We start from the raw sequence: 17797 nt of genomic DNA, 5'->3' as shown, positions 1-17797 counted from the left end.
ACGTTTACTATAAAACCACACTTCTCACTAAACCGGGCTTTATCATATAAAAACTTTCAATAAAACATTTAAAACAAACTTTAAACAATTAAAAAACAATTTTCGAAACAATTATAAGTCGTGTACAAAAACTCAGCATTTCAATGTTATAGTAGAAAAGCTATAACATTGAACTCTTTTACTAGTAATGTTATAGCTGTAAAGCTATAACTTTACTAATTCAAGAAACTCATTCTTGATTACCATTACGAGATAATCACCTATACTATTTTAATCTTCAAGGAGATCTTCGAGTATAGGCTACGTCATCATCCAAGCTTGATTAAAATTTAGACGAGCTTCGTCTTCACATAGTTCTTGAATGAATCTTGAATTGTTTGATCTTGAACGAAGGCTTGAACTTCTCACGCAATTGTCACAATCTTCTTTGTTGCTCGTAATAGATTAGTTCTAAAATACTTAACAAACGATTACACGCAACAAGTATATAGAATGTAAAACACCTTGACATCATCAAAACATAAACATATAAACTATATGGTTCAGCAAATTCCTCCTTTTTGATGATGGCAAGTCTCCTAAATTTGTGACTAAGTAAAAAGTTCCCCCTCAATATAATACCGTTATCTTGATAATAAAGAGTAACGCAAGATCAATACAATTTTTCAAAAAACCGAAACTTAAGGACTTTAAGAGACAATTGGTCTTGACAAGGAGCAAGCTTAGGTAGATGCTTACTATAGACGTTCTTTCCCCCTCTTGACATCATCGAAAAGCTAAGAACAAATCAAAAATGACTAGAATAATATAAGATGAGACAAGAGATAAAACGTCATAGGAAATAGTAATAACACGCAAAAACTATAAGCATCCAAAAGATAATTAGCATACAAACTAAGAATTAAACATGTTTAAAGCCAAATTGGGCCGAATGAACACATGTCTAATGAAACACTTGGGCCATAACCACAAGCGCATTGCCAAAATGGGCCGAATAAGAAGTTTGCTTAACACCCATTAAAAGAAATAAAAAGAAAGCTAATTAAGGTAAGGGCTAATTATGGTAAGGCAGGGAGATCAAATGTTACGGGTCTTATACAGATTTACGTAGTCGGGCCTAGTACGATGCTCTAAGGCATCAAGACGGTCAAACGAGCTTCGAACCAGCTGAGAAAGTGTACCAATGCTCCTCTCAAAGTTAAGCACTTTCAAGGAAAGAGCTTTTGTGGCCTCCAACGTAAGAGCTTGATCACCCGCCATGGCTTTCCCGTGCATCACCAAAGCTACACCCTGACTCGTAAGGAAGGTGAGACGATCACCGTGTGGGAACACTTCCCCACGAATTGCCTTCAACTCCCTCTCAAAACCCGCTAACCTCTTGTCCACTTCCTCCATCCAAGAGTACACCCGAGTAGCATCCAAGCCCGAGTCTAAAGACCGAGATGGTCGAACCCGTGACAACACCGTAGCCAAATTAGTCGAATGCTCCTCGAATTTCTCCATTAGGCCACTCATAAACCCCTCCAACTTTGACTCGATAGCTCCCAAACCCGAATCCACCGGGGCTTTCTCAACATCTTTTGCAAGAAGCAACTCGGGTCCATCAACAACAAGACCCATTAGCTTGATCAACTTGTCACACATACAGTCCCGCGCACTAACACCGTAACTGTCAGGCCCCACTACTCGTTTTATTTCCAACAATCGAGATATCCACATTGAAAGATCATAGATCCATATTAGACTCTCTAATAAAATTAATTTATCTCATAAATTATCATTTAGGTGATCTATGTAACATGCATGCTAATATGAAAGCATAAAAGGAAAGAACAATTTCCTTACATTGAATTTGTGGTAAAAAGGGCACAAACTAGTTCACCTAACTAGCTTGTTCTTGAGCTTATACCAATGGAAGATCCTTCTTGCAAATCTTCAAAATAGAAGATCTCCTTCTTGTTGCACCCAAGAACTTACCCAAAAATTAATAACAACTATGAACTAGAACTTGTTAATAATGATCCCTTGATTATTATTAATAATAATACTAACTAATCTTAGTAATATTATTTGTGTATACTAACAACTTAGTAAATATTGATAGTTATTATTTTAGAGAGAAGGATGAAATGTTCACATGCATGTCGGAAGAGTAAATAAGTAAGGTAGAGTAAAATGTGAACAATTGATGGAGTGAAGTAGTAGGGAAAAAGTGGCGGGTGGAGGAGTGTCTTAGTGGACAATTTTGTCTTACATTTTTATCTTACATCACATGCAAAATCTTGTATAAGATAAATTATGGTAGTATACAAAATAAGATGAAATGATTATGTGAGAAATCATCCACTACTCTTATTTTACACGGTCCACTTGACCATTTACGGGTCCATGTTGGTACTTATATTTGTCGCACAAATCCGTGTAATTTTTATTTTAAACATCGTATCATGTTTAAATACTTCCATAATTAATTCGTCCAATTCACTCCGTAAATATACGTGTACCACTACATATTATTTACGTACTAATATTAATCACATTAATCAATTAGTACAATTTTAGTAAATTAATAGTTAATTAACTAAAACCCGTCTCCCAAAACTTATTATTCAATTATCGCATAATTAAATAATAACTGCCGCTCCTCGAGTTCGCAACTCGAAATCTCTCTAAAAATAATTGACTAACCTCTTAGTCTATAAATCAAGGGACTAAACAAATTGTATCTCATACAATTAATTAGTAATCAATTGGGGTTCGTTCCTTTAGGTGTGACCGAAAGGGTCGATTGATCACCGCGAGTCTCACGACAATAACGTCAAACTCTAGTCAGCCAACCGTTATTGATTTACGTTAATCAACTGACGAGGATCAAATAATTAAATATCTGATGATATTCCATTAATGAGATTTATTATGTTAACGCACTATTGTGGAGGACACTAACTCCAACACACATACCATATGACAAATCGATTGTGGTGCTCAACTTCTCCTTAGTTACCGTAAGACTTGTCTGAATTATACGGTGCATGACAACACTACCCAAATTCACCTTCTGACCTTCCAACCAAGAATAAACCATTATAGCTTCATAACTCGACACCTTATCACGGCCTCCTCTCCTCGGCACCACTGTGTTCCACAAAAAGTTCAAGAGGAACTTGATTTTTGCCGAGAGAGGACGAACCACGATATTACCTCCCTCCGTCATCTCCTCAAAATACTTCTTTACTAACACTCCTTTTCACTCACAACATTAGACCACTCAAGACTCGGATTTAATTCAATTCCTTCATCGGGAACCGAAAAAGTAGAGCAAAAATCCGAAATAGAGACCGTCACATCCATGCCATTAACAACCGCATGCAAGACTCCTTTCTTAATTGAGACACTATCAAAGAATTGAACCACCTCAACTGGGTAAACAGGACCCGAAAACTGACTAATGTGACTCCACCCTTGAAAATCAAGAAAATTAGCAAAGAAAGCAAGAGCGGGAACACTAACCAACCAAGATTTCGGATAGTACCTACCACCATGAATGGAATACCTCAAAACTCGATTAACTAGGATGCTTTCATCATGAGTAAGCCGAACACGATTTAACCCTTCCTTGGTCGCGACTTTTGAAGCATCCCTAAGCAAGATATGAGCAACACCATTCCGAACTATCACCTCGGGTTCCTCCACAGCTTCACTATCACCAACAACTACTTTATTTTTACCCTTGAAAAGACGACGTCTTTTGCCTTCGGACACTGATTCGTCCCGACTACGAAACAGGGGCGAATTTTGGTTTGGTTGTGGTGAAGGACAATTAATGGAATGAGGATCATGTGGTGGTAGAGGTGATGTTTGGTTAGGAAAGGGGCGGTTTTGGTGGTGACGGGTTGAGGATCGGGTATTTTTTGCATGAGATGAATTCATGATGATGGTGATTGTTGAAAAAGGAGGTGATGGTGATGGTTTGTGTAAAGGATATGAATGGTGATGATGGTAAAAATTTGAGAGAAAGAAAAGTATGCAAGTGGGGTTGGGTGGACGGTTAACACGCAAGGGGTAGATATAGGTGTAGGCTAGAGTTAACAAGTGGAGAGTAAATATGGTAAGTATATAATTAGGAGTATGAATTATGGTAGGTATAGGAATTTAAGGGATAGATTTGATAGGGAAAGGATAAGTATAAGGAATTTGTATTTGTATAGGAAATTTATTGTGTGAGCCGTGTACATGAATTTGCAAAAGGAAAGATTCTTTGTGATTTGGAAAAAATAAAAGAATTGGTGTGTTATATTTATTGTAATAAGGAATTAGTTTGTATAACAATTAAATTCCAAATAACAAATAGAATCTTATGATAAAAATATCCCTACAACGAAATTATTCATGCAACGCAATATACGGACACAGTCATACAATCTTAACTTATCTAGTCAGTCATAAAAGGATTGAACAAATATAGAAGCTTAGGTACCACTGATTATACCAATTTCCAACCGTAAAGTCTCAAATCGTTCTCTAGCTAATGATTTTGTCAAAATGTCTGCCCATTGTTTTTCAGTACTACAAAATTCAAGTTTTATATTCCCCTTCTCAACATGGTCTCGTATAAAATGGTGTCTTATTTCAATATGTTTGGTACGTGAATGTTGTGCGGGGTTTTTAGAAATTATTATCGCACTAGTATTATCACATAAAATAGGAATACATCCTACGTCAACACCATAATCACGTAATTGTTGCTTAAGCCATAAAAGTTGAGTACATACCAGTCTTGCGGCAATATATTCGGCTTGATTGAAGAGAGAGCGACCGAATTTTGTTTCTTCGAACCCCACGTAATGATACACGGTCTGACAAAGGTGGCGACACCCGACGTGCTTTTTCTGTCTAGAGAACATCCTGCGTAGTCGGCATCTGAATAACCGACTAGATCAAAATTACACTCCATTGGATACCATAGGTATAAGTTGACCGTTCCAATCAAGTAACGTAAAATTCGTTTTACGGCCGTCATATGCGATTCTTTGGGAGACGATTGATATCTCTCACAAACGCATACGCTAAACATAATATCGGGTCTACTTGCGGTCAAATATAACAGTGACCCAATCATCCCACGGTAAGTAGTTTCATCAACTGATTTACCATTTTCATCCAATGTCAATTTCTTGTTCTCGACCATTGAAGTAGGCATAGCGTGTGAATTTTCCATTCCAAATTTCCGAATCAATTCGTTGACATAATTCTGTTGATGGATTTTAATGCCTTCATCAGTTTGTTGTATTTGCAGACCTAGGAAGAATTTCAATTCTCCCATCATACTCATTTCGAACTCGGAAGTCATCAACTCAGAAAAATATTTGCATAGGCTTCGGTTGGTCGATCCAAAGATAATATCATCGACGTATATTTGAACAACCAAAAGGTCAGAACCCTCAGTTTTTAGAAATAGGGTTTTGTCGACGGATCCTCTACTGAATCCACTGTCAAGTAGAAACTTAGATAATCGATCGTACCAAGCCCTAGGTGCTTGCTTTAATCCATATAGGGCTTTATCCAATTTGAACACGTGATCCTCAAATTTGATGTTCTTAAAACCAGGGGGTTGTTCAACGAAGACTTCCTCTTGTAAATAACCATTCAAGAATGCTGTCTTGACATCCATCTGGAAGAGTTTCATTCCCTTGTGTGCGGCGAATGCTATCAGAAGTCTAATAGCTTCAAGACGAGCAACAAGTGCAAAAGTCTCGTCATAATCTATTCCTTCTTGTTGATTATATCCTTGGACCACCAATCTTGCTTTGTTTCTGACAATGACTCCGGCATCATCTAATTTGTTCCTGAAGACCCACCTAGTTCCAATGACTGAACGATCTTTTGGTCTAGGAACTAAATGCCAAACCTTATTTCTTTCGAACTGTTGAAGCTCTTCTTGCATAGCTATAATCCAATATGATTCAGCGAGAGCTTCATTGATATTCTTTGGTCCGATCATGGATAGAAAAGAGTAGAAGGAACAGAAGTTGTTTAAGGAACGTCTTGTTTGAACACCCTTCTTAATATTTCCAAGAATATTATCTATGGGGTGTGAATTCTTGTATTTCTATTTAGTTGAAGTACTTGGTTCTTGATCATTATTTGAGCTTGACCCGACTTCATTTGGTTCGAAATTAGAGGAAGTTCCCCCTGAATCCAATCCGGGTGTTGTGTTTGAGCCGATTATAACCTCAGACTCTACACCTTGATTTGGATTCAATGTTACAGTACCATCATCTATAACATTGGTTTAAGAGTTCTTGTCTTGAGTCAATGTTATAGTATCATCAACTATAACTTTGCCTTTCTCCTTTTTATCTTTTGAGGAACGATCAATTTCATCATTCGTTCTCTCAATTTCATTGTCCTCCAATTCCAATTCCGGGGGATCGTCTCTTGAAAGACGAAAGTCGGGTTCATCCAAGTCTTCTTCCTCATCCTGTAAAGGCTTATCGAACACGTTATCTTCATAAAAAATAACGTGGACACTTTCTTCAATACAAAGAGTTCTCTTATTGAAGACCTTGTAAGCCTTGCTATGATCTGAATATCCTATAAAAATCGCCTCATCACTCCTAGGGTCGAATTTACTTAAACTGTTTTTACTGTTATTATGTACAAAACATTTACTCCCAAAACAGCGAAGATGGGAGATATTAGGTTTTCGACCTCTGAGGAGTTCATAGGGGGTTTTCTTAAGGATAGGTCGGATCATAGCACGATTATGGATGTAGCAAGAAGTACTAATGGCTTCAGCCCAAAAGTTACGAGGTAAACCACTACATAAGAGCATTGTACGTGCCATATCTTCTAAGGTTCTATTCATACGTTCAACGACACCGTTTTGTAAGGAGTTCTTGGTGCAGAAAAGTTATGCCCTACACCATTAACTCTACAATATTTTATAAAAGTTTGGTTGTCAAATTCGGTGCCATGATCCGTACGGATAGATACGAGATTAGTCATATATTTGTTTTGAACACGTTTCATAAGACAATCAAATTCTTCAAAAGTTTCATCTTTTGAGTGAAGAAAGATAGGCCATACATACCTTGAGTAGTCGTCTACAAGAACAAAGACGTACCTGGATCCTCCTCTACTCCTTACCTTCATAGGTCCACATAAATCCATGTGTACTAATTCCAAGGCTTGATTTGTGCTTACTACTCTTTTCGGTTTAAACGATGATCTAACTTGTTTGCACCTTGCACACGTGTCACACATCTTTTCTTGGTCGAACTTGATTTTAGGTAACCCTTCCACCAAGTCCCATTTCTTGAGTTTATTCAAGGTTAGTGAGCTAATGTGACCAAAGCGTTTATGCCAAAGACAAGGATCATCAAGTGTAACTTTCATGCACGAAAAGGAGTTAGTAGGCACAACATTTAAATCTACCATGTAAACATTCCTTTTTCTGTGGCCTTCAAGAATAACATTGCTAGTTCCTTCAATAATAATGCGATAACTATCAGTATGAAAAACTACTTTGTTACCTTTGTCACATAGTTGAGATATGCTTAGCAGGTTATGTTTTAGTCCATCCACGAGATAAACATCACTGATTGCGTGAGACTTGGAGATTCCGATTTTGACAACTCCGATTACTTTACCCTTTTTACTGTCCCCGAACGTTACTTTTCCTCCGTTGAAGGGCTTGAGTGAAAGAAACAGATTCTTATCTCCGGTCATGTGTCTTGAACATCCACTATCAAGATACCATTGATTGTTTTCTTTCACTTCTTCCTGCATAAAAGATTAGATACAGTTTTTAGGTACCCAAGCTAAGTTGGGTCCCTTATGATTAGTTACTCTATAAACTAGATCCTTTCGAATCCAGACTTGTCTAATGACCGTTTTTCTAACCCTTAGTTTATTTGACTTGGGAGGAGTTCTAGGGTTAGGGTTTTCTCTAGGTCTAGGAATTTCTCTAGGTCTTTCGTGACTATTTCCCTTGTAAGTAAGTTTACTAGGTTGAGATTGACAAGGGTTTTGTGAGGTACTAGGTTTCTTAGAGTAGTCAAAGGCCATGTCATAGAACCAACGAAATTTATTGTTCCTTTCTTCGTTAGGTTCGTTAGTGGGGGTATCCTTATCCTCGTCAACTGTGTCAGCAGTTTTGGCATGGTCGGCATTTTTCCGTAAATCTTGAGCCTTTTTGACACAATTGATTTGGATGTGACCCGTATGACCACAGTAATTGCAAATCAAATATTCAGGAAGATCAGCATACTTCCTTTTTCTAAAATCAAAATCCGAAGGTGTTGATTTGCATTTAGAGTGATCTCTACTACTTGTAGCACTCATGTCCTAACCCCATCTTCATATTATTATCAGATTGTTCGGTTAGGAAGTTTAGGACTTTTGTGCTACCTTCCCACTTGTCATGGACCTTTCTAGCGTGTAGAAGAAGGTCTTTTAGGGTTTTAAGTTCCTCTTGACATTTCGTGTGATCTACATCATTGTCCTTTTTAAAGTTGTCACGAAAGTCTTGGAATCGTTTGTTAAGGATAAACACAACATTGGTGTGTTGTTTCTTAACATTGATCATATCAGTTTTAGATTCCTTTAATTGCTTTAAAAGAGAATCTATCTCTTTCTTCTGCTCTAAGATCACTTCTTCATTAGATGTGACCTTAGTTTCCAGAAGTTCCTTGACTTTTCTAAGTTCTAAGGTTATAGCTTCATTAGCTATAACTTTGGCTTGAAGGTGCTTGATGTTAAGTTTTAGGTCGGAAGTTATAGCTTCATTAGCTATAACTTTAGACTCTAATTCCTTCTTTTCAGCCATAGTAGAATCTAATGTTGTAGCTTTCTCAGCTATAACTTTAGATTTCAACTTCTTAGCTTTAGTCTTGAGAGTATGATTCTCTTCCGCGATTTCGAGAATCTGTTCCTTTAGATCTTTTAATTCCAAATCCTGTTCGTGACACTTATCAAGAGATTGTTCAAAGAATTCAATTAAGGCACTTTTAGACAATTTCCTAACACGTTTTTTAAGCTCAAGATAACTTACCTCTTCATCGTCGTCTTCGTCTGATTCTCCGAGAAAGCAATAGTTTGAATGAGAAGTTGTGCTTTCATCATCACTGTCAGAGATTAGGTCAAGACTAACACTGCTGAGACACAGGTTTGCTACTTCGTCGTCTTCAGATTCCTCGTCATCTTCTGAGTCAAGGTCTCCCCAACACGAAACCATCATAACTTGCTTGAATTCTCTCTTTGTCTTCTCACGTTTCGTCTTGTCCTTTATCTTCTCCCATGTTGGACAATCTTTGATCATATGACCAGATTCTCCACACTTGAAGCAACCTCTATTTGCGAAAGACGATTTTGAGTCATTAACCTTTTTGTTGAATGACTTGTTGTTATTGTTGTTATAGGATGATTTTGTTTGTTTATTTCGAAATATATTATTTTTAAAGCGTCGTGCAAACAAGACAGTTTCATCCTCTAGTTCAGAGTCAACTTCTTCACTCTTTAAGGCCATACTCTTATTGCGACTTGGTTCAGCGTCATCCTTGTTAAGAGTAATTTCATGGGCCATGAGAGCACCTATGAGTTCTTGATAGGAAAGGGTTTCAAGATCTCATGATTCCTCCATTTCAGTGACCTTAGCACGCCACTTCTTAGTAAGGCTCCTAAGAACCTTTCTAGCAATGTCCTCAGTACTGAATTTCCTACCTAGGTTTTTCAGTTCGTTTATGATGCTTGAAAACCTTGCAGACATGCTATCTAAGGACTCATTGGGCTCCATAATGAATAGCTCATATTTTTGCATAAGCAAATCTATTCGGTGCTTCCTAAAAATGGAAGTACCCTCATAAGCTAATTCGAGCCCATCTCATATCTCCTTGGCCGTGGAACAAGAAGAAAACCGATCAAACTCGGTTGAAGTCATTCCGTTTTGCAGAAGACTTATTGCTTTGGAGTTCTTTTCGGCCTTCTTGTAGTCGGCCTCGACATAGTCCTCTTCTTTCTTTTCATAGGTAGTGCCTTCCTCGGATGCCACAAGAATTTTGTGCGGTCCGTTTTGAATAATCCTCCAGCACTCCCAATCGTGTCCTTTCACATAGTGAGTCATCATGTTTTTCCACAATCCGTAATTCTTCCCATAAAAGACGGGACACTTGAGATATTTGGAATCCATTTATCACGTGATAGGCAGCGGAATATAAAACGATAAGATAAATGAAAAACAAGATAGATCAGCCTCTTTGCGGTTAGGCAATCAAGAGCACGAGGCTCTGATACCAATTGAAGAGTCTATTGATCCAAAATACTCAAGAGGGGGGGGGGTGAATTGAGGATTTAAAACTTTTTAAAGCTTTTTCGATTATGGGTATATAATTGATTATTTAAAGTTTATTGATTAAACTTTAACTAATCAACTAATGAAAGTAAACAGAATAAACGAAACAAACGAAAGAACGAAGAGACACACGGTTTTTGAAGTGGTTCAGTTTCACAAGTCGAAACCGACGTCCACTATTCTCGATTAATAAATTTAGTACCTTTCTATGGATTACAAATTTACTAACCCAACTCGTACAACTAACTCTAGCTGTAACTCAATGAGTACTGTTAAATACTCGAGTGACTAACTTACGCTAATAAGAAAGCACTAATGATTCTAACAAAGGTTCACGTTAATGAACAAGTTAAGAAATCAACTACGCACTATTATCTTATAACGATAAATGAAGAACGAGTATGCGAGTTTTATGACACACGACCTTTCAAAATAGCAAATCGGTTTTTCTGCTTAAAACACACGGTTTTGCTTTGTAAAAATTAAAATCAATTTTTATGCTTAAGGTCTCTCTTTTAGATGTTGTAAATAGCAAAGTATTTATAGGAGGAGAAAGAGTAGGCTACACGGTTTTGTGAAACCCTAATAGCCGAAATAATAAGATATAGACACAAATCATATCTTCTTATTATCTCTTTCCTAAAATCCTTCAAAAGATAATAAAGAATATTCAAAGAGATAGAATATAATCTTTCCAATTATTATCTTTACTATAAATTCTAAGATTATGAAAAGATTTCCTAAAACAAGAATATCTTTAATCATATATAAATATATTAAGTAAGATATATAAGATATGTAAAGATATTATTATAGAATAAAATCTTTACCTAATATACCCTAGGCAACACGAGATACCACGGCCCATAAGCTTCGTGAATCGTGCAAACCTTAGTCTTAACATATGATTAGAATTTAGGTTTTAAGAGAGGCTATCTAGAAACCCTAATTAGTAGCAAAGTCCAACTCATAAGTTGATCCATCATGACTACCAATTAACGTTTACTATAAAACCGCACTTCTCACTAAACCGGGCTTTATCATACAAAAGCTTTCAACAAAACATTTAAAACAAACTTTAAACAATTAAAAAACAATTTTCGAAACAATTATAAGTCGTGTACAAAAACTCAGCATTTCAATGTTATAGTAGAAGAGCTATAACATTGAGCTCTTTTACTAGTAATGTTATAGCTGTAAAGCTATAACTTTACTAATTCAAGAAACTCATTCTTGATTACCATTACGAGATAATCACCTATACTATTCTAATCTTCAAGGAAATCTTCGAGTATAGGCGACGTCATCATCCAAGCTTGATTAAACTTTAGACGAGCTTCGTCTTCACATAGTTCTTGAATGAATCTTGAATTGTTTGATCTTGAACGAAGGCTTGAACTTCTCACGCAATTGTCACAATCTTCTTTGTTGCTCGTAATAGATTAGTTCTAAAATACTTAACAAACGATTACACGTAACAAGTATATAGAATGTAAAACACCTTGACATCATCAAAACATAAACATATAAACTATATGGTTCAACAGAAGCATATCTACATCCCGGGTTGAGTTGGCACATGCAAATTTGAAGAAATGGTTGAATAGCACGAAACTGGCACTTGATAGCATCTGGGTCCGTTTTCATTCGTTGATGAAAACGCAACATGTGGAGATTCGGCACTTGTTAAAGTTATCTAGATCGAAACGGTTGACGGGGCTTCATCGGTTATTCTTCTTATTAGCTTGTAAACTCTCTAAGAATGCTCTCATTCAATTGCAAGAAGAATTTAAAAGAGGCGCCAAGATGACGGAAGACCGCTTGACAGTTGATTAAGGTTATGTCTTGACTTCGTCACATGGTTTGTTATGTACTTGTTCACTTCATTGTCTAGCTAGAGCTTGTTCTCGAGTCCCACTTGATGTCTTACATGAATTTTGGAGGAAGTTGGAGTACGATGGTAATGAGGCAATGCCGGCTACTGACGGAGATCGACTCGAGGAGTTATTTGATGAAAATCAGAATTGTGATTCGAGTACGATATCCACCATGTACTCCCAGCTACATCCCGAGGAGAAGGAAGTAAATGAGCCAGCGATGAATGAGAACCCGAGAGGTCGTCCGAAGAATGCAACTCGTAGAGACTCATCCGCCGTTAAGCATGCACGAAGGCGGAATAGTAGAGGTAGAGGTAGATCAGCGTTTCACGAGACCCTTCTTCTTTAGACCCGTCTCCCGAAGCTCCCTCTGTTACTCTGTCTACTACCACCTGGTACGGTTCCCACCACTTCCACTAGCACATCCATTACGGGGAATTTCGACATATCGTACTGCGCACCTCTAGAGGTAAACTATGTTATAGGTCATTGGAGTAACTTTCGTAGGCTTGATTTTTTGCCACCGTGGTTTAGAGAGTATCTTAAAGCGTGGTTTGATCCTATCGGAGACGGTCATTGCGGTTACTGAGTTATCTCACATGCTTTACGGGGTGACTAAAATCACTTCACAATGGCTAGATTAGAGTTACTTAGAGAAATCCAGAGCTCCGACACGTATAGTGACCATGTTTATGGTACAGACAAATATGATCGGGAAGTTGCTAGAATTACGTTTATGCAGCAGGTACTGTGAGGTGAGGACCATTGGATGGACATGTTTGATCTATATGGTTTTGCTACAATGTATAATTGGGTGATATGTGTTGTTTCTTCATTTTTTGACGAGTAAGGTGTACGACATCGGGGTACAAGTAACACTTTCTTGTCCTTACGAGCCCCGGTTGGTGTACGTGCCCCATATGGTGTTTTATGGGTTTTGCACGTGGGTAACCACTTTATTAGGATCCGTGTTCGTCCGCTTTCACCGATGCCACCTATACCCCTTTTTTTACGACACGATGGTACCGCAACTCATTATAGTGGCATGTATCAACATCAACTCTCTACGTGGAGCAATTTCGAGCCACGACGTTAAGTATTTGTTGTTATCTTTTATTTTATTAGATTATCATAACTTGTATTGGATTTTTGTAATTTTTATTTTATTAGCTATTATCGTCATTTGTATCGGATTATCGTCACTTTTCTATCTTTACAGATATCTATCATTATGTAATGGCGGAGGATGACAGATTCAGCTGTTTAACTAAGGTCTTTTAAACGACTCTTTAATTATGGTGACAACTTAATTAATTAATTAAAACATATTTAACGGAATTAAAAATACAACTTAATTAAAACATAGTTAACAGAATTAAAAATACAATTTAATTAAAACATAGTTGACGGAATTAAAAATACAACTTAATTTAAACATAGTTAACAAAATTAAAAAACAACTTAATTAAAACATAGTTTACTGAATTTAAAATACAACTTAATTAAAACATAGTTTAACTTAATTAAGTTGGAATGTTAAATCCAACTTATTATCTTCCGCTGATAAAGATGACGATTCCAGATCTTCTAGATCGTCTCCAGCCTCAATTTTTGAGATTGACTAGCAACATATTGATCATAGATATCAATGCTGTCGAGTTTCTCGTTTCCGAGGTTGAATACTCTACCAGCACCTAAATCAGAAAGTGTTGCATAATTGAGCACTGTTAGTATACGATCAACATATTTAATGACATCAACTTAGCAAATTGCAATACTCCCACATCTTTTCTGTTAATGTTGCTAGAGACACAACATCATAATTAACTGGAGGAGTTAGTACATCTTCTGAGTTCCCGGCTAAGATGCTACAAAGCCTGTCAATTTGATCATTTTCAAGCAAGTAATATACAGAAGCACTTAGGATGACTAATTCAAGATGATGCACTAACTTTGGAAAATCCAAAACGATGGAGTCAATCTTTCGTTGGTACACTCTGATTTTTTGAGCATTTGTAACTATTTTGGTATTGTTTCGGTTGTTGTGAATGGATTGGATTGAGAAATAAAGATTTATAATAATGAATGAGATGGGTTGTTGTGATTGGAATGGATAGAGCAAGCGGTATTTATTGTAACATCCCCATAAGTCGGGATCCTTTCTTTTAGGCATTCCCAACACATGGAGGCATCACAAGACTTGGTTTCCCAAGTTTTGTAGTGCGAACAATCATGTAAAGAAGTTCCCAACTCAACTTAAAGCGATAGATAAGTTATAATTAAATGTTTACAAGTTGAGAGATGCAAATATCATCCCGATAGTTATACAATCATATCGAAAAGTAGGAGTTTAATAGTAAAAAAGCTAAGATAAACACAATTGGTGACGAGAAGTGAAGACCGCTCCCCAAGCCCTCGAATGAATCATGCTAACCTGTCAACACTGCCCCCATATGGGCAAAAATCACCACATGGTTCACCACAGATCATTTAAAACCCAAGTATTAGCTTAATGATATAAATGTTCAATGCATACGACATGAAGCATACCTTAACATATGACAATGCAAGATGAAGCCAAGAAGGTACAATGAGAGATGGGAAATCATCCTCCAACACACATTCCCACGAACCGGTGATCGGGACACGCTGATACGTGCATTTTATATAGTCTTTTTGGCCTTTTTATGCACGTATTTCTATGCTATTATCGTAGTTTTATGCTACGAAATGCCCCGAATATGCTACTTTGGTTTGTTTTGTCTTATTTGCAGGAATGAACCAAAAAGTAGTGAAATCAAGCCTTTTACCGTCCTTTTAGCATGCATTTGGAGGAAGAGTGAATTTGGAGCGGGAATGTAGCTATTTTGAGATGCGCAAAGAAGAAAGATAGCTAGGCGAGCAAAGGAAGAACTTCAAATTGATAGTGCCTACTTTGGAGAGCCATATCTAGAGTTCTACAACAGATATTCAGGTGATTCCAATTGGAGATGAAAGTTTGTCCTTTTAGCTTTCCAATTCCACCGTAATCACCCTGTTTGCCCAAGTAACGAAGAAATGGCAGCCGTTTGAAGTTCAGTGCGCAAAGCAGGAATCTGTTTCTGGAAAGTACTCGATCGAGTAGAATTTTGCTCGATCGAGCCCTTTTTCTACTCGATCGAGTAGATTCAATTTATGGTTTACTCGATCGAGTAGATTTTCTACTCGATCGAGTGGTTTAAGCTTTAGTTACTCGATCGAGTGGTTTTAAATCACTCGATCAAGTGGATTTGCTATGGGCTGGGCCTTTTAAGCTTATTTCCGTCATTAGGTTTAATAAATCCTATTTTTCTTATAAATAGGAAGATTAGGACGTCATTTACTCTCTATTTTTTTTCGGCTCTCTCTAATTACACTTAATACACTGCTACTTTTGCTACTGTTACTTTTGTTCTTCATTTCCGGATCTTTTAATTTAGTAATTCTTTCTTCCCTTCTCTCTTTAATTTAATGTTTATTGTTCTTATTTCTTTTATTCTTGTTTCCCTTATCTCCATGTCTAGCTAAATTCCGTAATATGTTAGGATTAGGGAAGCCGTGGTAGTAACATGTTATAATTGACTTGAATAGATTAGTCTTGCGATAAGAATTGTATTAGGCAATTTAATTGTTATTAGGTTGAATGAATGCATGCAGGAGACCAATTTATCTAGTTAACCCCGACCTGGATCGAAAGATTGGAAGGGAAGGCTTGCTTAATTACAATAGGGTATTGTAGCTAGGGCGAAAGCTAAGCTATTTACGCTCTAGGGCGGTTTAAGGACCGAAAGGTGACGACCATAGCTCTTTTTATCAACAGTTTAATCGTCTCAGTATACCCGATAGTATAGCTGCCACGGTGGACCGACTCCTAGCATATTTCCTCTCTCTTATTGTTAATCTCCTTTATCCTTTTTCTCTTGCCTTTAGCTTCAGTAGTTTAGTTAGTCCAAATCAATCAAACCCCCAAATAGTGACATTAGACAGATAGGATAGACAAGTAGATAGTAAACCGCCTCCCTGTGGAGATCGACCCTACTTACCGCTGACTTCTGTTGGTAGTACTTAGGTATTTATTTTTGGTACAGAAACGACCGTATCAAATTTTGGCGCCGTTGCCGGGGAGGCAGCTATTTATTTATTTGTTTCATTTTATCTGTTTTTAGCCTCAAGGGATTTTTCCCTTGAGGCCGTTTTAATCTTTTTCCTTTAGTGCTGTTTTGATAGGCCTTACAGGTACTACCTAGACAGTTCTAGGTGAAGGATCGTCAAAGGGAAGGCTTGAGTACCTTTGACCCATCACCAATGTCCTATTATATGGGACAACCGGTGATTTACTGCGGTAGATGTGGTGCTGCTGGGCATGATACAGTTCTTTGTTTGGCAGAGAATGACGAAGTTTATGCGTTCAAGCAGCGCAGTCGAGCTAGTCAAGCAACTGTAGATGTGCCGCCACATCCACCCTATCAATGGCCACCGCAACAAGATCCTCCTGATATACAAGAAGAAGAAATTGCGGAGCTGAAATCTCTATTGGAGACACTTGCATCTCAATTGCAAGAGAAGCAAGATCATGATAGACGCACTTTTTCGCGACTTGCTAAGCTCGAAACTGACATTGCTCAGTTAGCAGCTGATATACAAGAAGAAGAGGTTGCGGAACTGAGGTCTTTAATGAAGACATTAGTGTCAAATTTATCCATGAGGCAAGAGAGTGATAGACGTAGGGATGCTCGAATCATTGAGCTGGAGTCTGACATTGCTCAGTTAGTAGCTGAGATGCAAGAAGAAGAGGTATACCTTGCTGAGAGCGGTTTTTCCCCTGAGGAAACCGTGTTGCCCAATGCTGAGGATGACCTCTATGACTCGGATGACGAGTTTCTATCATATTTCAATGCCTTACGCGAAGATTTCAGCCCTGTCCAGGAAATACCACTCGATCGAGTGACTTATATTACTCGATCGAGTGATTTTTCAGAAGAATCAGTCGATCGAGTAGTTCAAATCACTCGATCGAGTGAAAATCAAGAGGAAAGTACTCGATCGAGTAATAATTATACCCGATCGAGTGAGTTGGCCATTGGGAGCTATGATTCGTCATGTGGGTTTGATTTAGATGACGATTTTGACTATGATAACGGTTACGGTGAATCCCCCTTATTCAAAGCCGAGTTAGATGCACTTGAGGCTGAGATTTACGGGACGGATTCCACTGAGGGCGACGAAAGGACAGCTGAGTCGGTATTTGCTCCTAGCACGGATGAGGTATTACATTCTTTTGTCAGTGATTCCATTGTTGAGAGCAACCAACCTGAGGTAGTAAACGATAATTTTATTATTGTTTGTTTAAATAGTATATTACCTCGTTTGACTCGCGCTATTTCTTTTAATGCTATACCCTCTCCCATGTGGACGTATAAATTGAATGTCTTTCACCGTACATGTCATCTTAAAATTGCTAATCTAAATCGGGACCCTAATATATCGTCTATTGCTCCCGCGCTCCTTTATTTTGTGGATAAATTTAGGAGCTCACATAGGAAATTTGTTA

The sequence above is a fragment of the Silene latifolia genome, chromosome 8 (assembly GCF_048544455.1).
Source record: "Silene latifolia isolate original U9 population chromosome 8, ASM4854445v1, whole genome shotgun sequence".
Taxonomy (NCBI): domain Eukaryota; kingdom Viridiplantae; phylum Streptophyta; class Magnoliopsida; order Caryophyllales; family Caryophyllaceae; genus Silene; species Silene latifolia.
This window is presented reverse-complemented; position numbering follows the sequence as displayed.